The sequence below is a fragment of the Taudactylus pleione genome, unplaced genomic scaffold (assembly GCF_031769625.1).
Source record: "Taudactylus pleione unplaced genomic scaffold, aTauple2 ptg000366l, whole genome shotgun sequence".
Taxonomy (NCBI): Eukaryota; Metazoa; Chordata; class Amphibia; order Anura; family Myobatrachidae; genus Taudactylus; species Taudactylus pleione.
Genome location: NW_028284767.1, coordinates 7,818,169 through 7,840,483, shown reverse-complemented (window position 1 = coordinate 7,840,483; position 22,315 = coordinate 7,818,169).

Here is a 22,315-nt window from a genome sequence, read left to right as displayed (position 1 = left end):
CCAGTATAGAGGAGCCTTGACGATTGGCCTGGCGCTTATTCATATATTTGCAAATGTATGTAACTAATACCTCTGAATCGCTATTATCATGTAGGATTTAAGTATTGTTTTTGCTGCAGTGTGCTGGGGGGCAAATCTCCTTTTTTTCTGTGTTCAGAGTAAACCCCGCCCTTTACAAGCACCTGTGTTATGCAATTAAGCTGATCTGAGCAACTACCATTTCTTTTGCAAGTTTGAAGCGGCATGAAGGCAGTCAGCATTAGGAGGATGTGCTGATGCTTATAGTGCCATGTGGTCGTTTTTTGGGGTACCTCCAAGGTAAGTTAGCTCTCAGCTTTTATATGTACTGTTATCATGCAGTACATCAATTGTAATTATATGACCCAGAGTGGGTGCTACTATTATGTAGCAATAATTATTTTGGGATGAGCATTTGGGAGTGGGGCCCCCGGGGGGGATCTGACTGGGCCTTTCTCATGGCATCACCACTTAATTCATATAGAATACTTTTATCACTTTTCTATTTGTTTGTATATTATTTGTCATTTTAATTCTTTCTCATTTCATTAACACTTATTAATTTATACTTACACATTTTTTCTATATACTTCACTATCACCTTTTCCCTTTTCGTGTGATGCCCTGGGGATGGTCCTTGGTTGGAATTTTTTTTTGGGGTGCCTTGCTTCTCGGACGTGAACCCCTTAATGCTAGGGACGCCAGTATAGAGGAGCCTTGACGATTGGCCTGGCGCTTATTCATATATTTGCAAATGTATGTAACTAATACCTCTGAATCGCTATTATCATGTAGGATTTAAGTATTGTTTTTGCTGCAGTGTGCTGGGGGGCATATCTCCTTTTTTCTGTGTTCAGAGTAAACCCCGCCCTTTACAAGCACCTGTGTTATGCAATTAAGCTGATCTGAGCAACTACCATTTCTTTTGCAAGTTTGGAGAGGCATGAAGGCAGTCAGCATTAGGAGGATGTGCTGATGCTTATAGTGCCATGTGGAGGTTTTTTGGGGTACCTCCAAGGTAAGTTAGCTCTCAGCTTTTATATGTACTGTTATCATGCAGTACATCAATTGTAATTATTTGACCCAGAGTGGGTGCTACTATTATGTAGCAATAATTATTTTGGGGTAAGCGTTTGGGAGTGGGGCCCCCGGGGGGGTTCTGACTGGGCCTTTCTCATGGCATCACCACTTAATTAATATAGAATACTTTTATCACTTTTCTATTTGTTTGTATATTATTTTTGTCATTTTAATTCTTTCTCATTTCATTAACACTTATTGATTTATACTTACAAGTCTTTTCTTTATACTTCACTATCACCTTTTTCCCTTTTCGTGTGATGCCCTGGGGATGGTCCTTGGTTGGAATTTTTTTTTGGGGTGCCTTGCTTCTCGGACGTGAACCCCTTAATGCTAGGGACGCCAGTATAGAGGAGCCTTGACGATTGGCCTGGCGCTTATTCATATATTTGCAAATGTATGTAACTAATACCTCTGAATCGCTATTATCATGTAGGATTTAAGTATTGTTTTTGCTGCAGTGTGCTGGGGGGCAAATCTCCTTTTTTCTGTGTTCAGAGTAAACCCCGCCCTTTACAAGCACCTGTGTTATGCAATTAAGCTGATCTGAGCAACAACCATTTCTTTTGCAAGTTGGGAGAGGCATGAAGGCAGTCAGCATTAGGAGGATGTGCTGATGCTTATAGTGCCATGTGGAGGTTTTTCGGGGTACCTCCAAGGTAAGTTAGCTCTCAGCTTTTATATGTACTGTTATCATGCAGTACATCAATTGTAATAATATGACCCAGAGTGGGTGCTACTTATATGTAGCAATAATTATTTTGGGGTGAGCGTTTGGGAGTGGGGCTCCCGGGGGGGTTCTGACTGGGCCTTTCTCATGGCATCACCACTTAATTCATATAGAATACTTTTATCACTTTTCTATTTGTTTGTATATTATTTATGTAATTTTAATTCTTTCTCATTTCATTAACACATATTGATTTATACTTACACGTCTTTTCTTTATACTTCACTATCACCTTTTTCCCTTTTCGTGTGATGCCCTGGGGATGGTCCTTGGTTGGAATTTTTTTTGGGGGTGCCTTGATTCTCGGACGTGAACCCCTTAATGCTAGGCACGCCAGTATAGAGGAGCCTTGACGATTGGCCTGGCGCTTATTCATATATTTGCAAATGTATGTAACTAATACCTCTGAATCGCTATTATCATGTAGGATTTAAGTATTGTTTTTGCTGCAGTGTGCTGGGGGGCAAATCTCCTTTTTTTCTGTGTTCAGAGTAAACCCCGCCCTTTACAAGCACCTGTGTTATGCAATTAAGCTGATCTGAGCAACTACCATTTCTTTTGCAAGTTTGAAGCGGCATGAAGGCAGTCAGCATTAGGAGGATGTGCTGATGCTTATAGTGCCATGTGGTCGTTTTTTGGGGTACCTCCAAGGTAAGTTAGCTCTCAGCTTTTATATGTACTGTTATCATGCAGTACATCAATTGTAATTATATGACCCAGAGTGGGTGCTACTATTATGTAGCAATAATTATTTTGGGATGAGCATTTGGGAGTGGGGCCCCCGGGGGGGTTCTGACTGGGCCTTTCTCATGGCATCACCACTTAATTCATATAGAATACTTTTATCACTTTTCTATTTGTTTGTATATTATTTATGTCATTTTAATTCTTTCTCATTTCATTAACACTTATTAATTTATACTTACACATTTTTTCTATATACTTCACTATCACCTTTTCCCTTTTCGTGTGATGCCCTGGGGATGGTCCTTGGTTGGAATTTTTTTTTGGGGTGCCTTGCTTCTCGGACGTGAACCCCTTAATGCTAGGGACGCCAGTATAGAGGAGCCTTGACGATTGGCCTGGCGCTTATTCATATATTTGCAAATGTATGTAACTAATACCTCTGAATCGCTATTATCATGTAGGATTTAAGTATTGTTTTTGCTGCAGTGTGCTGGGGGCAAATCTCCTGTTTTTCTTTGTTCAGAGTAAACCCCGCCCTTTACAAGCACCTGTGTTATGCAATTAAGCTGATCTGAGCAACTACCATTTCTATTGCAAGTTTGGAGAGGCATGAAGGCAGTCAGCATTAGGAGGATGTGCTGATGCTTATAGTGCCATGTGGGGGTTTTTCGGGGTACCTCCAAGGTAAGTTAGCTCTCAGCTTTTATATGTACTGTTATCATGCAGTACATCAATTGTAATAATATTACCCAGAGTGGGTGCTACTTATATGTAGCAATAATTATTTTGGGGTGAGTGTTTGGGAGTGGGGCCCCCGGGGGGGTTCTGACTGGGCCTTTCTCATGGCATCACCACTTAATTCATATAGAATACTTTTATCACTTTTCTATTTGTTTGTATATTGTTTATGTCATTTTAATTCTTTCTCATTTCATTAACACTTATTGATTTATACTTACACGTCTTTTCTTTATACTTCACTATCACCTTTTTCCCTTTTCGTGTGATGCCCTGGGGATGGTCCTTGGTTGGAATTTTTTTTTAGGGTGCCTTGCTTCTCGGACGTGAACCCCTTAATGCTAGGGATGCCAGTATAGAGGAGCCTTGACGATTGGCCTGGCGCTTATTCATATATTTGCAAATGTATGTAACTAATACCTCTGAATCGCTATTATCATGTAGGATTTAAGTATTGTTTTTGCTGCAGTGTGCTGGGGGGCAAATCTCCTTTTTTTCTGTGTTCAGAGTAAACCCCGCCCTTTACAAGCACCTGTGTTATGCAATTAAGCTGATCTGAGCAACTTCCATTTCTATTGCAAGTTTGGAGAGGCATGAAGGCAGTCAGCATTAGGAGGATGTGCTGATGCTTATATTGCCATGTGGAGGTTTTTCGGGGTACCTCCAAGTTAAGTTAGCTCTCAGCTTTTATATGTACTGTTATCATGCAGTACATCAATTGTAATAATATTACCCAGAGTGGGTGCTACTTATATGTAGCAATAATTATTTTGGGGTGAGCGTTTGGGAGTGGGGCCCCCGGGGGGGTTCTGACTGGGCCTTTCTCATGGCATCACCACTTAATTCATATAGAATACTTTTATCACTTTCTATTTGTTTGTATATTATTTATGTCATTTTAATTCTTTCTCATTTCATTAACACTTATTGATTTATACGTACACGTCTTTTCTTTATACTTCACTATCACCTTTTTCCCTTTTCGTGTGATGCCCTGGGGATGGTCCTTGGTTGGAATTTTTTTTTGGGGTTCCTTGATTCTCAGACATGAACCCCTTAATGCTAGGCACGCCAGTATAGAGGAGCCTTGACGATTGGCCTGGCGCTTATTCATATATTTGCAAATGTATGTAACTAATACCTCTGAATCGCTATTATCATGTAGGATTTAAGTATTGTTTTTGCTGCAGTGTGCTGGGGGGCAAATCTCCTTTTTTTCTGTGTTCAGAGTAAACCCCGCCCTTTACAAGCACCTGTGTTATGCAATTAAGCTGATCTGAGCAACTACCATTTCTTTTGCAAGTTTGAAGCGGCATGAAGGCAGTCAGCATTAGGAGGATGTGCTGATGCTTATAGTGCCATGTGGTCGTTTTTTGGGGTACCTCCAAGGTAAGTTAGCTCTCAGCTTTTATATGTACTGTTATCATGCAGTACATCAATTGTAATTATATGACCCAGAGTGGGTGCTACTATTATGTAGCAATAATTATTTTGGGATGAGCATTTGGGAGTGGGGCCCCCGGGGGGGATCTGACTGGGCCTTTCTCATGGCATCACCACTTAATTCATATAGAATACTTTTATCACTTTTCTATTTGTTTGTATATTATTTATGTCATTTTAATTCTTTCTCATTTCATTAACACTTATTAATTTATACTTACACATTTTTTCTATATACTTCACTATCACCTTTTCCCTTTTCGTGTGATGCCCTGGGGATGGTCCTTGGTTGGAATTTTTTTTTGGGGTGCCTTGCTTCTCGGACGTGAACCCCTTAATGCTAGGGACGCCAGTATAGAGGAGCCTTGACGATTGGCCTGGCGCTTATTCATATATTTGCAAATGTATGTAACTAATACCTCTGAATCGCTATTATCATGTAGGATTTAAGTATTGTTTTTGCTGCAGTGTGCTGGGGGGCATATCTCCTTTTTTCTGTGTTCAGAGTAAACCCCGCCCTTTACAAGCACCTGTGTTATGCAATTAAGCTGATCTGAGCAACTACCATTTCTTTTGCAAGTTTGGAGAGGCATGAAGGCAGTCAGCATTAGGAGGATGTGCTGATGCTTATAGTGCCATGTGGAGGTTTTTTGGGGTACCTCCAAGGTAAGTTAGCTCTCAGCTTTTATATGTACTGTTATCATGCAGTACATCAATTGTAATTATTTGACCCAGAGTGGGTGCTACTATTATGTAGCAATAATTATTTTGGGGTAAGCGTTTGGGAGTGGGGCCCCCGGGGGGGTTCTGACTGGGCCTTTCTCATGGCATCACCACTTAATTAATATAGAATACTTTTATCACTTTTCTATTTGTTTGTATATTATTTTTGTCATTTTAATTCTTTCTCATTTCATTAACACTTATTGATTTATACTTACAAGTCTTTTCTTTATACTTCACTATCACCTTTTTCCCTTTTCGTGTGATGCCCTGGGGATGGTCCTTGGTTGGAATTTTTTTTTGGGGTGCCTTGCTTCTCGGACGTGAACCCCTTAATGCTAGGGACGCCAGTATAGAGGAGCCTTGACGATTGGCCTGGCGCTTATTCATATATTTGCAAATGTATGTAACTAATACCTCTGAATCGCTATTATCATGTAGGATTTAAGTATTGTTTTTGCTGCAGTGTGCTGGGGGGCAAATCTCCTTTTTTCTGTGTTCAGAGTAAACCCCGCCCTTTACAAGCACCTGTGTTATGCAATTAAGCTGATCTGAGCAACAACCATTTCTTTTGCAAGTTGGGAGAGGCATGAAGGCAGTCAGCATTAGGAGGATGTGCTGATGCTTATAGTGCCATGTGGAGGTTTTTCGGGGTACCTCCAAGGTAAGTTAGCTCTCAGCTTTTATATGTACTGTTATCATGCAGTACATCAATTGTAATAATATGACCCAGAGTGGGTGCTACTTATATGTAGCAATAATTATTTTGGGGTGAGCGTTTGGGAGTGGGGCTCCCGGGGGGGTTCTGACTGGGACTTTCTCATGGCATCACCACTTAATTCATATAGAATACTTTTATCACTTTTCTATTTGTTTGTATATTATTTATGTAATTTTAATTCTTTCTCATTTCATTAACACATATTGATTTATACTTACACGTCTTTTCTTTATACTTCACTATCACCTTTTTCCCTTTTCGTGTGATGCCCTGGGGATGGTCCTTGGTTGGAATTTTTTTTTGGGGTGCCTTGATTCTCAGACGTGAACCCCTTAATTCTAGGCACGCCAGTATAGAGGAGCCTTGATGATTGGCCTGGCGCTTATTCATATTTTTGCAAATGTATGTAACTAATACCTCTGAATCGCTATTATCATGTAGGATTTAAGTATTGTTTTTGCTGCAGTGTGCTGGGGGGCAAATCTCCTTTTTTCTGTGTTCAGAGTAAACCCCGCCCTTTACAAGCACCTGTGTTATGCAATTAAGCTGATCTGAGCAACTACCATTTCTTTTGCAAGTTTGGAGCGGCATGAAGGCATTCAGCATTAGGAGGATGTGCTGATGCTTACAGTGCCATGTGGTCGTTTTTTGGGGTACCTCCAAGGTAAGTTAGCTCTCAGCTTTTATATGTACTGTTATCATGCAGTACATCAATTGTAATTATATGACCCAGAGTGGGTGCTACTATTATGTAGCAATAATTATTTCGGGGTGAGCGTTTGGGAGTGGGGCCCCCGGGGGGTTCTGACTGGGCCTTTCTCATGGCATCACCACTTAATTCATATAGAATACTTTATCACTTTTCTATTTGTTTGTATATTATTTATGTCATTTTAATTCTTTCTCATTTCATTAACACTTATTGATTTATACTTACACATCTTTTCTTTATACTTCACTATCACCTTTTCCCTTTTCGTGTGATGCCCTGGGGATGGTCCTTGGTTGGAATTTTTTTTTGGGGTGCCTTGCTTCTCGGACGTGAACCCCTTAATGCTAGGGACGCCAGTATAGAGGAGCCTTGATGATTGGCCTGTCGCTTATTCATATATTTGCAAATGTATGTAACTAATACCTCTGAATCGCTATTATCATGTAGGATTTAAGTATTGTTTTTGCTGCAGTGTGCTGGGGGGCAAATCTCCTTTTTTTCTTTGTTCAGAGTAAACCCCGCCCTTTACAAGCACCTGTGTTATGCAATTAAGCTGATCTGAGCAACTACAATTTCTATTGCAAGTTTGGAGAGGCATGAAGGCAGTCAGCATTAGGAGGATGTGCTGATGCTTATAGTGCCATGTGGAGGTTTTTCGGGGTACCTCCAAGGTAAGTTAGCTCTCAGCTTTTATATGTACTGTTATCATGCAGTACATCAATTGTAATTATTTGACCCAGAGTGGGTGCTACTATTATGTAGCAATAATTATTTTGGGGTGAGCGTTTGGGAGTGGGGCCCCCGGGGGGGTTCTGACTGGGCCTTTCTCATGGCATCACCACTTAATTCATATAGAATACTTTTATCACTTTTCTATTTGTTTGTATATTATTTATGTCATTTTAATTCTTTCTCATTTCATTAACACTTATTGATTTATACTTACACGTCTTTTCTTTATACTTCACTATCACCTTTTTCCCTTTTCGTGTGATGCCCTGGGGATGGTCCTTGGTTGGAATTTTATTTTGGGGTGCCTTGATTCTCGGACGTGAACCCCTTAATGCTAGGGACGCCAGTATAGAGGAGCCTTGATGATTGGCCTGGCGCTTATTCATATATTTGCAAATGTATGTAACTAATACCTCTGAATCGCTATTATCATGTAGGATTGAAGTATTGTTTTTGCTGCAGTGTGCTGGGGGGCAAATCTCCTTTTTTCTGTGTTCAGAGTAAACCCCGCCCTTTACAAGCACCTGTGTTATGCAATTAAGCTGATCTGAGCAACAACCATTTCTTTTGCAAGTTGGGAGAGGCATGAAGGCAGTCAGCATTAGGAGGATGTGCTGATGCTTATAGTGCCATGTGGAGGTTTTTTGGGGTACCTCCAAGGTAAGTTAGCTCTCAGCTTTTATATGTACTGTTATCATGCAGTACATCAATTGTAATAATATGACCCAGAGTGGGTGCTACTTATATGTAGCAATAATTATTTTGGGGTGAGCGTTTGGGAGTGGGGCTCCCGGGGGGGTTCTGACTGGGCCTTTCTCATGGCATCACCACTTAATTCATATAGAATACTTTTATCACTTTTCTATTTGTTTGTATATTATTTATGTCATTTTAATTCTTTCTCATTTCATTAACACTTATTGATTTATACTTACACGTCTTTTCTTTATACTTCACTATCACCTTTTTCCCTTTTCGTGTGATGCCCTGGGGATGGTCCTTGGTTGGATTTTTTTTTTTTGGTGCCTTGATTCTCAGACTTGAACCCCTTAATGCTAGGCACGCCAGTGTAGAGGAGCCTTGACGATTGGCCTGGCGCTTATTCTTTTTTTTGCAAATGTATGTAACTAATACCTCTGAATCGCTATTATCATGTAGGATTTAAGTATTGTTTTTGCTGCAGTGTGCTGGGGGGCAAATCTCCTTTTTTCTGTTTCAGAGTAAACCCCGCCCTTTACAAGCACCTGTGTTATGCAATTAAGCTGATCTGAGCAACTACCATTTCTTTTGCAAGTTTGGAGAGGCATGAAGGCATTCAGCATTAGGAGGATGTGCTGATGCTTATAGTGCCATGTGGAGGTTTTTTGGGGTACCTCCAAGGTAAGTTAGCTCTCAGCTTTTATATGTACTGTTATCATGCAGTACATCAATTATAATTATATGACCCAGAGTGGGTGCTACTATTATGTAGCAATAATTATTTTGGGGTGAGCATTTGGGAGTGGGGCCCCCGGGGGGGTTCTGACTGGGCCGTTCTCATGGCATCACCACTTAATTCATATAGAATACTTTTATCACTTTTCTATTTGTTTGTATATTATTTATGTCATTTTAATTCTTTCTCATTTCATTAGCACTTATTGATTTATACTTACACATCTTTTCTTTACACTTCACTATCACCTTTTTCCCTTTTCGTGTGATGCCCTGGGGATGGTCCTTGGTTGGAATTTTTTTTGGGGTGCCTTGCTTCTCGGACGTGAACCCCTTAATGCTAGGCACGCCAGTATAGAGGAGCCTTGATGATTGGCCTGGCGCTTATTCATATATTTGCAAATGTATAAAACTAATACCTCTGAATCGCTATTATCATGTAGGATTTAAGTATTGTTTTTGCTGCAGTGTGCTGGGGGGCAAATCTCCTTTTTTTCTGAGTTCAGAGTAAACCCCGTCCTTTACAAGCACCTGTGTTATGCAATTAAGCTGATCTGAGCAACTACCATTTCTTTTGCAAGTTTGGAGAGGCATGAAGGCAGTCAGCATTAGGAGGATGTGCTGATGCTTATAGTGCCATGTGGAGGTTTTTTGGGGTACCTCCAAGGTAAGTTAGCTCTCAGCTTTTATATGTACTGTTATCATGCAGTACATCAATTGTAATTATATGAACCAGAGAGGGTGCTACTTATATGTAGCAATAATTATTTTGGTGTGAGCGTTTGGGAGTGGGGCCCCCGGGTGGGTTCTGACTGAGCCTTTCTCATGGCATCACCACTTAATTCATATAGAATACTTTTATCACTTTTCTATTTGTTTGTATATTATTTATGTCATTTTAAGTCTTTCTCATTTCATTAACACTTATTGATTTATACTTACACGTCTTTTCTTTATACTTCACTACCACCGTTTTTCCTTTTCGTGTGATGCCCTGGGGATGGTCCTTGGTTGGAATTTTTTTTTGGGGTGCCTTGATTCTCAGACGTGAACCCCTTAATGCTAGGCACGCCAGTATAGAGGAGCCTTGACGATTGGCCTGGCGCTTATTCATATATTTGCAAATGTATGTAACTAATACCTCTGAATCGCTATTATCATGTAGGATTTAAGTATTGTTTTTGCTGCAGTGTGCTGGGGGCAAATCTCCATTTTTTCTGTGTTCTGAGTAAACTCTGCCCTTTACAAGCACCTGTGTTATGCAATTAAGCTGATCTGAGCAACTACCATTTCTATTGCAAGTTTGGAGAGGCATGAAGGCAGTCAGCAATAGTAGGATGTGCTGATGCTTACAGTGCCATGTGGAGGTTTTTCGGGGTACCTCCAAGGTAAGTTAGCTCTCAGCTTTTATATGTACTGTTATCATGCAGTACATAAATTGTAATTATATGCCTCAGAGTGGGTGCTACTTATATGTAGCAATAATTATTTTGGGGTGAGCGTTTGGGAGTAGGGCCCCCGGGGGGGTTCTTACTGGGCCTTTCTCATGGCATCACCACTTAATTCATATAGAATACTTTTATCACTTTTCTATTTGTTTGTATATTATTTATGTCATTTTAATTCTTTCTCATTTCATTAACACTTATTGATTTATACTTACACGTCTTTTCTTTATACTTCATTACCACTGTTTTCCCTTTTCGTGCGATGCCCTGGGGATGGTCCTTGGTTGGAATTTTTTTTTGGGGTGCCTTGATTCTAAGACGTGAACCCCTTAATGCTAGGCACGCCAGTATAGAGGAGCCTTGACGATTGGCCTGGCGCTTATTCATATTTTTGCAAATGTATGTAACTAATACCTCTGAATCGCTATTATCATGTAGGATTTAAGTATTGTTTTTGCTGCAGTGTGCTGGGGGGCAAATCTCCTTTTTTCTGTGTTCAGAGTAAACCCCACCCTTTACAAGCTCCTGTGTTATGCAATTAAGCTGATCTGAGCAACTAACATTTCTTTTGCAAGTTTGGAGAGGCATGAAGGCAGTCAGCATTAGGAGGATGTGCTGATGCTTATACTGCCATGTGGAGGATTTTTGGGGTATCTCCAAGGTAAGTTAGCTCTCAACTTTTATATGTACTGTTATCATGCAGTACATCAATTGTAATTATATGACCCAGAGTGGGTGCTACTATTATGTAGCAATAATTATTTTGGGATGAGCGTTTGGGAGTGGGGCCCCCGGGGGGGTTCTGACTGGGCCTTTCTCATGGCATCACCACTTAATTCATATAGAATACTTTTATCACTTTTCTATTTGTTTGTATATTATTTATGTCATTTTAATTCTTTCTCATTTCATTAGCACTTATTGATTTATACTTACACATCTTTTCTTTACACTTCACTATCACCTTTTTCCGTTTTCGTGTGATGCCCTGGGGATGGTCCTTGGTTCGAATTTTTTTTTGGGGTGCCTTGCTTCTCAGACGTGAACCCCTTAATGCTAGGGAGACCAGTATAGAGGAGCCTTGACGATTGGCCTGGCGCTTATTCATATATTTGCAAATGTATGTAACTAATACCTCTGAATCGCTATTATCATGTAGGATTTAAGTATTGTTTTTGCTGCAGTGTGCTGGGGGGCAAATCTCCTTTTTTTCTGTGTTCAGAGTAAACCCCGCCCTTTACAAGCTCCTGTGTTATACAATTAAGCTGATCTGAGCAACTACCATTTCTTTTGCAAGTTTGGAGAGGCATGAAGGCAGTCAGCATTAGGAGGATGTGCTGATGCTTATAGTGCCATGTGGAGGTTTTTTGGGGTACCTCCAAGGTAAGTTAGCTCTCAGCTTTTATATGTACTGTTGTCATGCAGTACATCAATTCTAATTATATGACCCAGAGAGGGTGCTACTTATATGTAGCAATAATTATTTTGGGGTGAGCGTTTGGGAGTGGGGCCCCCGGGGGGGTTCTGACTGGGCCTTTCTCATGGCATCACCACTTAATTCATATAGAATACTTTTATCACTTTTCTATTTGTTTGTATATTATTTATGTCATTTTAATTCTTTCTCATTTCATTAACACTTATTGATTTATACTTACACGCCTTTTCTTTATACTTCACTACCACCGTTTTCCCTTTTCGTGTGATGCCCTGGGGATGGTCCTTGGTTGGAATTTTTTTTTGGGGTGCCTTGATTCTCAGACGTGAACCCCTTAATGCTAGGCACGCCAGTATAGAGGAGCCTTGACGATTGGCCTGGCGCTTATTCATATTTTTGCAAATGTATGTAACTAATACCTCTGAATCGCTATTATCATGTAGGATTTAAGTATTGTTTTTGCTGCAGTGTGCTGGGGGGCAAATCTCCTTTATTCTGTGTTCACAGTAAACCCCGCCCTTTACAAGCTCCTGTGTTATGCAATTAAGCTGATCTGAGCAACTACCATTTCTTTTGCAAGTTTGGAGAGGCATGAAGGCAGTCAGCATTAGGAGGATGTGCTGATGCTTATAGTGCCATGTGGAGGATTTTTGGGGTATCTCCAAGGTAAGTTAGCTCTCAGCTTTTATATGTACTGTTATCATGCAGTACATCAATTGTAATTATATGACCCAGAGTGGGTGCTACTATTATGTAGCAATAATTATTTTGGGATGAGCGTTTGGGAGTGGGGCCCCCGGGGGGGTTCTGACTGGGCCTTTCTCATGGCATCACCACTTAATTCATATAGAATACTTTTATCACTTTTCTGTTTGTTTGTATATTATTTATGTCATTTTAATTCTTTCTCATTTCATTAACACTTATTGATTTATACTTACACATCTTTTCTTTGTACTTCACTCTCACCTTTTTCCCTTTTCGTGTGATGCCCTGGGGATGGTCCTTGGTTGGAATTTTTTTTTTGGGTGCCTTGCTTCTCAGACGTGAACCCCTTAATGCTAGGGAAACCAGTATAGAGGAGCCTTGACGATTGACCTGGCGCTTATTCATATATTTGCAAATGTATAAAACTAATACCTCTGAATCGCTATTATCATGTAGGATTTAAGTATTGTTTTTGCTGCAGTGTGCTGGGGGGCAAATCTCCTTTATTCTGTGTTCAGAGTAAACCCCGCCCTTTACAAGCTCCTGTGTTATGCAATTAAGCTGATCTGAGCAACTACCATTTCTTTTGCAAGTTTGGAGAGGCATGAAGGCAGTCAGCATTAGGAGGATGTGCTGATGCTTATACTGCCATGTGGAGGATATTTGGGGTATCTCCAAGGTAAGTTAGCTCTCAGCTTTTATATGTACTGTTATCATGCAGTACATCAATTGTAATTATATGACCCAGAGTGGGTGCTACTATTATGTAGCAATAATTATTTTGGGATGAGCGTTTGGGAGTGGGGCCCCCGGGGGGGTTCTGACTGGGCCTTTCTCATGGCATCACCACTTAATTCATATAGAATACTTTTATCACTTTTCTGTTTGTTTGTATATTATTTATGTCATTTTAATTCTTTCTCATTTCATTAACACTTATTGATTTATACTTACACATCTTTTCTTTGTACTTCACTCTCACCTTTTTCCCTTTTCGTGTGATGCCCTGGGGATGGTCCTTGGTTGGAATTTTTTTTTGGGGTGCCTTGCTTCTCAGACGTGAACCCCTTAATGCTAGGGAGACCAGTATAGAGGAGCCTTGACGATTGGCCTGGCGCTTATTCATATATTTGCAAATGTATGTAACTAATACCTCTGAATCGCTATTATCATGTAGGATTTATGTATTGTTTTTGCTGCAGTGTGCTGGGGGCAAATCTCCTTTTTTTCTGTGTTCAGAGTAAACTCCGCCCTTTACAAGCACCTGTGTTATGCAATTAAGCTGATCTGAGCAACTACCATTTCTTTTGCAAGTTTGGAGAGGCATGAAGGCAGTCAGCATTAGGAGGATGTGCTGATGCTTACAGTTCCATGTGGAGGTTTTTCGGGGTACCTCCAAGGTAAGTTAGCTCTCAGCTTTTATATGTACTGTTATCATGCAGTACATCAATTGTAATTATATGACCCAGAGAGGGTGCTACTTATATGTAGCAATAATTATTTGGGGGAGAGCGTTTGGGAGTGGGGCCCCCGGGGGGGTTCTGACTGGGCCTTTCTCATGGCATCACCGCTTAATTCATATAGAATACTTTTATCACTTTTCTATTTGTTTGTATATTATTTATGTCATTTTAATTCTTTCTCATTTCATTAACACTTATTGATTTATATTTACCACGCCTTTTCTTTATACTTCACTACCACCGTTTTCCCATTTCGTGTGATGCCCTGGGGATGGTCCTTGGTTGGAATTTTTTTTGGGGGTGCCTTGATTCTCAGACGTGAACCCCTTAATGCTAGGCACGCCAGTATAGAGGAGCCTTGATGATTGGCCTGGCGCTTATTCATATTTTTGTAAATGTATGTAACTAATACCTCTGAATCGCTATTATCATGTAGGATTTAAGTATTGTTTTTGCTGCAGTGTGCTGGGTGGCAAATCTCCTTTATTCTGTGTTCAGAGTAAACCCCGCCCTTTACAAGCTCCTGTGTTATGCAATTAAGCTGATCTGAGCAACTACCATTTCTTTTGCAAGTTTGGAGAGGCATGAAGGCAGTCAGCATTAGGAGGATGTGCTGATGCTTATAGTGCCATGTGGAGGATTTTTGGGGTATCTCCAAGGTAAGTTAGCTCTCAGCTTTTATATGTACTGTTATCATGCAGTACATCAATTGTAATTATATGACCCAGAGTGGGTGCTACTATTATGTAGCAATAATTATTTTGGGATGAGCGTTTGGGAGTGGGGCCCCCGGGGGGGTTCTGACTGGGCCTTTCTCATGGCATCACCACTTAATTCATATAGAATACTTTTATCACTTTTCTGTTTGTTTGTATATTATTTATGCCATTTTAATTCTTTCTCATTTCATTAACACTTATTGATTTATACTTACACATCTTTTCTTTGTACTTCACTATAACCTTTTTCCCTTTTCGTGTGATGCCCTGGGGATGGTCCTTGGTTGGAATTTTTTTTTTGGGGTGCCTTGCTTCTCAGACATGAACCCCTTAATGCTAGGGAGACCAGTATAGAGGAGCCTTGACGATTGGCCTGGCGCTTATTCATATATTTGCAAATGTATGTAACTAGTACCTCTGAATCGCTATTATCATGTAGGATTTAAGTATTGTTTTTGCTGCAGAGTGCTGGGGGCAAATCTCCTTTTTTTCTGTGTTCAGAGTAAACTCCGCCCTTTACAAGCACCTGTGTTATGCAATTAAGCTGATCTGAGCAACTACCATTTCTTTTGCAAGTTTGGAGAGGCATGAAGGCAGTCAGCATTAGGAGGATGTGTTGATGCTTATAGTGCCATGTGGAGGATTTTTGGGGTATCTCCAAGGTAAGTTAGCTCTCAGCTTTTATATGTACTGTTATCATGCAGTACATCAATTGTAATTATATGACCCAGAGTGGGTGATACTATTATGTAGCAATAATTATTTTGGGATGAGCGTTTGGGAGTGGGGCCCCCGGGGGGGTTCTGACTGGGCCTTTCTCATGGCATCACCACTTAATTCATATAGAATACTTTTATCACTTTTCTGTTTGTTTGTATATTATTTATGTCTTTTTAATTCTTTCTCATTTCATTAGCACTTATTGATTTATACTTACACATCTTTTCTTTACACTTCACTATCACCTTTTTCCCTTTTCGTGTGATGCCCTGGGGATGGTCCTTGGTTGGAATTTTTTTTGGGGTGCCTTGCTTCTCGGACGTGAACCCCTTAATGCTAGGCACGCCAGTATAGAGGAGCCTTGACGATTGACCTGGCGCTTATTCATATATTTGCAAATGTATAAAACTAATACCTCTGAATCGCTATTATCATGTAGGATTTAAGTATTGTTTTTGCTGCAGTGTGCTGGGGGGCAAATCTCCTTTTTTTCTGTGTTCAGAGTAAACCCCGCCCTTTACAAGCTCCTGTGTTATGCAATTAAGCTGATCTGAGCAACTACCATTTCTTTTGCAAGTTTGGAGAGGCATGAAGGCAGTCAGCATTAGGAGGATGTGCTGATGCTTATAGTGCCATGTGGAGGATTTTTGGGGTATCTCCAAGGTAAGTTAGCTCTCAGCTTTTATATGTACTGTTATCATGCAGTACATCAATTGTAATTATATGACCCAGAGTGGGTGCTACTATTATGTAGCAATAATTATTTTGGGATGAGCGTTTGGGAGTGGGGCCCCCGGGGGGGTTCTGACTGGGCCTTTCTCATGGCATCACCACTTAATTCATATAGAATACTTTTATCACTTTTCTGTTTGTTTGTATATTATTTATGTCATTTTAATTCTTTCTCATTTCATTAACACTTATTGATTTATACTTACACATCTTTTCTTTGTACTTCACTCTCACCTTTTTCCCTTTTCGTGTGATGCCCTGGGGATGGTCCTTGGTTGGAATTTTTTTTTGGGGTGCCTTGCTTCTCAGACGTGAACCCCTTAATGCTAGGGAGACCAGTATAGAGGAGCCTTGACGATTGGCCTGGCGCTTATTCATATATTTGCAAATGTATGTAACTAATACCTCTGAATCGCTATTATCATGTAGGATTTAAGTATTGTTTTTGCTGCAGTGTGCTGGGGGGCAAATCTCCTTTTTTCTGTGTTCAGAGTAAACCCCGCCCTTTACAAGCTCCTGTGTTATGCAATTAAGCTGATCTGAGCAACTACCATTTCTTTTGCAAGTTTGGAGAGGCATGAAGGCAGTCAGCATTAGGAGGATGTGTTGATGCTTATAGTGCCATGTGGAGGTTTTTTGGGGTATCTCCAAGGTAAGTTAGCTCTCAGCTTTTATATGTACTGTTGTCATGCAGTACATCAATTCTAATTATATGACCCAGAGAGGGTGCTACTTATATGTAGCAATAATTATTTTGGGGTGAGCGTTTGGGAGTGGGGCCCCCGGGGGGGTTCTGACTGGGCCTTTCTCATGGCATCACCACTTAATTCATATAGAATACTTTTATCACTTTTCTATTTGTTTGTATATTATTTATGTCATTTTAATTCTTTCTCATTTCATTAACACTTATTGATTTATACTTACACGCCTTTTCTTTATACTTCACTACCACCGTTTTCCCTTTTCGTGTGATGCCCTGGGGATGGTCCTTGGTTGGAATTTTTTTTTGGGGTGCCTTGATTCTCAGACGTGAACCCCTTAATGCTAGGCACGCCAGTATAGAGGAGCCTTGACGATTGGCCTGGCGCTTATTCATATTTTTGCAAATGTATGTAACTAATACCTCTGAATCGCTATTATCATGTAGGATTTAAGTATTGTTTTTGCTGCAGTGTGCTGGGGGGCAAATCTCCTTTATTCTGTGTTCAGAGTAAACCCCGCCCTTTACAAGCTCCTGTGTTATGCAATTAAGCTGATCTGAGCAACTACCATTTCTTTTGCAAGTTTGGAGAGGCATGAAGGCAGTCAGCATTAGGAGGATGTGCTGATGCTTATAGTGCCATGTGGAGGATTTTTGGGGTATCTCCAAGGTAAGTTAGCTCTCAGCTTTTATATGTACTGTTATCATGCAGTACATCAATTGTAATTATATGACCCAGAGTGGGTGCTACTATTATGTAGCAATAATTATTTTGGGATGAGCGTTTGGGAGTGGGGCCCCCGGGGGGGTTCTGACTGGGCCTTTCTCATGGCATCACCACTTAATTCATATAGAATACTTTTATCACTTTTCTGTTTGTTTGTATATTATTTATGTCATTTTAATTCTTTCTCATTTCATTAACACTTATTGATTTATACTTACACATCTTTTCTTTGTACTTCACTCTCACCTTTTTCCCTTTTCGTGTGATGCCCTGGGGATGGTCCTTGGTTGGAATTTTTTTTTTGGGTGCCTTGCTTCTCAGACGTGAACCCCTTAATGCTAGGGAGACCAGTATAGAGGAGCCTTGACGATTGGCCTGGCGCTTATTCATATATTTGCAAATGTATGTAACTAATACCTCTGAATCGCTATTATCATGTAGGATTTAAGTATTGTTTTTGCTGCAGTGTGCTGGGGGCAAATCTCCTTTTTTTCTGTGTTCAGAGTAAACTCCGCCCTTTACAAGCACCTGTGTTATGCAATTAAGCTGATCTGAGCAACTACCATTTCTTTTGCAAGTTTGGAGAGGCATGAAGGCAGTCAGCATTAGGAGGATGTGCTGATGCTTACAGTTCCATGTGGAGGTTTTTCGGGGTACCTCCAAGGTAAGTTAGCTCTCAGCTTTTATATGTACTGTTATCATGCAGTACATCAATTGTAATTATATGACCCAGAGTGGGTGCTACTATTATGTAGCAATAATTATTTTGGGGTGAGTGTTTGGGAGTAGGGCCCCCGGGGGGGTTCTGACTGGGCCTTTCTCATGGCATCACCACTTAATTCATATAGAATACTTTTATCACTTTTCTATTTGTTTGTATATTATTTATGTCATTTTAATTCTTTCTCATTTCATTAACACTTATTGATTTATACTTACACGTCTTTATTTTATACTTCACTATCACCTTTTTCCCTTTTCGTGTGATGCCCTGGGGATGGTCCTTGGTTGGAATTTTTTTTTGGGGTGCCTTGCTTCTCAGACGTGAACCCCTTAATGCTAGGGAAACCAGTATAGAGGTGCCTTGACGATTGGCCTGGCGCTTATTCATATTTTTGCAAATGTATGTAACTAATACCTCTGAATCGCTATTATCATGTAGGATTTAAGTATTGTTTTTGCTGCAGTGTGCTGGGGGGCAAATCTCCTTTATTCTGTGTTCAGAGTAAACCCCGCCCTTTACAAGCTCCTGTGTTATGCAATTAAGCTGATCTGAGCAACTACCATTTCTTTTGCAAGTTTGGAGAGGCATGAAGGCAGTCAGCATTAGGAGGATGTGCTGATGCTTATAGTGCCATGTGGAGGATTTTTGGGGTATCTCCAAGGTAAGTTAGCTCTCAGCTTTTATATGTACTGTTATCATGCTGTACATCAATTGTAATTATATGACCCAGAGTGGGTGCTACTATTATGTAGTAATAATTATTTTGGGATGAGCGTTTGGGAGTGGGGCCCCCGGGGGGGTTCTGACTGGGCCTTTCTCATGGCATCACCACTTAATTCATATAGAATACTTTTATCACTTTTCTGTTTGTTTGTATATTATTTATGTCATTTTAATTCTTTCTCATTTCATTAACACTTATTGATTTATACTTACACATCTTTTCTTTGTACTTCACTCTCACCTTTTTCCCTTTTCGTGTGATGCCCTGGGGATGGTCCTTGGTTGGAATTTTTTTTTGGGGTGCCTTGCTTCTCAGACGTGAACCCCTTAATGCTAGGGAGACCAGTATAGAGGAGCCTTGACGATTGGCCTGGTGCTTATTCATATATTTGCAAATATATGTAACTAATACCTCTGAATCGCTATTATCATGTAGGATTTAAGTATTGTTTTTGCTGCAGTGTGCTGGGGGCAAATCTCCTTTTTTTCTGTGTTCAGAGTAAACTCCGCCCTTTACAAGCACCTGTGTTATGCAATTAAGCTGATCTGAGCAACTACCATTTCTTTTGCAAGTTTGGAGAGGCATGAAGGCAGTCAGCATTAGGAGGATGTGCTGATGCTTACAGTTCCATGTGGAGGTTTTTCGGGGTACCTCCAAGGTAAGTTAGCTCTCAGCTTTTATATGTACTGTTATCATGCAGTACATCAATTGTAATTATATGACCCAGAGAGGGTGCTACTTATATGTAGCAATAATTATTTGGGGGAGAGCGTTTGGGAGTGGGGCCCCCGGGGGGGTTCTGACTGGGCCTTTCTCATGGCATCACCGCTTAATTCATATAGAATACTTTTATCACTTTTCTATTTGTTTGTATATTATTTATGTCATTTTAATTCTTTCTCATTTCATTAACACTTATTGATTTATATTTACCACGCCTTTTCTTTATACTTCACTACCACCGTTTTATCATTTCGTGTGATGCCCTGGGGATGGTCCTTGGTTGGAATTTTTTTTGGGGGTGCCTTGATTCTCAGACGTGAACCCCTTAATGCTAGGGAAACCAATATAGAGGAGCCTTGACGATTGGCCTGACGCTTATTCATATATTTGCAAATGTATGTAACTAATACCTCTGAATCGCTATTATCATGTAGGATTTAAGTATTGTTTTTGCTGCAGTGTGCTGGGGGCAAATCTCCTTTTTTTCTGTGTTCAGAGTAAACTCCGCCCTTTACAAGCACCTGTGTTATGCAATTAAGCTGATCTGAGCAACTACCATTTCTTTTGCAACTTTGGAGAGGCATGAAGGCAGTCAGCATTAGGAGGATGTGCTGATGCTTACAGTGCCATGTGGAGGTTTTTCGGGGTACCTCCAAGGTAAGTTAGCTCTCAGCTTTTATATGTACTGTTATCATGCAGTACATCAATTGTAATTATATGCCTCAGAGTGGGTGCTACTTATATGTAGCAATAATTATTTTGGGGTGAGCGTTTGGGAGTGGGGCCCCCGGGGGGGTTCTGACTGGGCCTTTCTCATGGCATCACCACTTAATTCATATAGAATACTTTTATCACTTTTCTATTTGTTTGTATATTATTTATGTCATTTTAATTCTTTCTCATTTCATTAACACTTATTGATTTATACTTACACGCCTTTTCTTTATACTTCACTACCACCGTTTTCCCTTTTCATGTGATGCCCTGGGGATGGTCCTTGGTTGGAATTTTTTTTTGGGGTGCCTTGATTCTCAGACGTGAACCCCTTAATGCTAGGCACGCCAGTATAGAGGTGCCTTGACAATTGGCCTGGCGCTTATTCATATTTTTGCAAATGTATGTAACTAATACCTCTGAATCGCTATTATCATGTAGGATTTAAGTATTGTTTTTGCTGCAGTGTGCTGGGGGGCAAATCTCCTTTATTCTGTGTTCAGAGTAAACCCCGCCCTTTACAAGCTCCTGTGTTATGCAATTAAGCTGATATGAGCAACTACCATTTCTTTTGCAAGTTTGGAGAGGCATGAAGGCAGTCAGCATTAGGAGGATGTGCTGATGCTTACAGTGCCATGTGGAGGTTTTTCGGGGTACCTCCAAGGTAAGTTAGCTCTCAGCTTTTATATTTACTGTTATCATGCAGTACATCAATTGTAATTATATGACCCAGAGTGGGTGATACTTATATGTAGCAATAACTATTTTGGGGTGAGCGTTTGGGAGTAGGGCCCCCGGGGGGGTTCTGACTGGGCCTTTCTCATGGCATCACCACTTAATTCATATAGAATACTTTTATCACTTTTCTATTTGTTTGTATATTATTTATGTCATTTTAATTCTTTCTCATTTCATTAACACTTATTGATTTATACTTACACGTCTTTTCTTTATACTTCACTATCACCTTTTTCCCTTTTCGTGTGATGCCCTGGGGATGGTCCTTGGTTGGAATTTTTTTTGGGGTGCCTTGCTTCTCGGACGTGAACCCCTTAATGCTAGGCACGCCAGTATAGAGGAGCCTTGACGATTGACCTGGCGCTTATTCATATATTTGCAAATGTATAAAACTAATACCTCTGAATCGCTATTATCATGTAGGATTTAAGTATTGTTTTTGCTACAGTGTGCTGGGGGGCAAATCTCCTTTTTTCTGTGTTCAGAGTAAACCCCGCCCTTTACAAGCACCTGTGTTATACAATTAAGCTGATCTGAGCAACTACCATTTCTTTTGCAAGTTTGGAGAGGCATGAAGGCAGTCAGCATTAGGAGGATGTGCTGATGCTTATAGTGCCATGTGGAGGTTTTTCGGGGTACCTCCAAGGTAAGTTAGCTCTCAGCTTTTATATGTACTGTTATCATGCAGTACATCAATTGTAATTATATGACCCAGAGTGGGTGCTACGTATATGTAGCAATAATTATTTTGGGGTGAGCATTTGGGAGTGGGGCCCCCGGGGGGGTTCTGACTGGGCCTTTCTCATGGCATCACCACTTAATTCATATAGAATACTTTTATCACTTTCTATTTGTTCGTAAATTATTTATGTCATTTTAATTCTTTCTCATTTCATTAACACTTACTGATTTATACTTACACGTCTTTTCTTTATACTTCACTATCACCTTTTTCCCTTTTCGTGTGATGCCCTGGGGGTGGTCCTTGGTTGGAATTTTTTTTTGGGGTGCCTTGA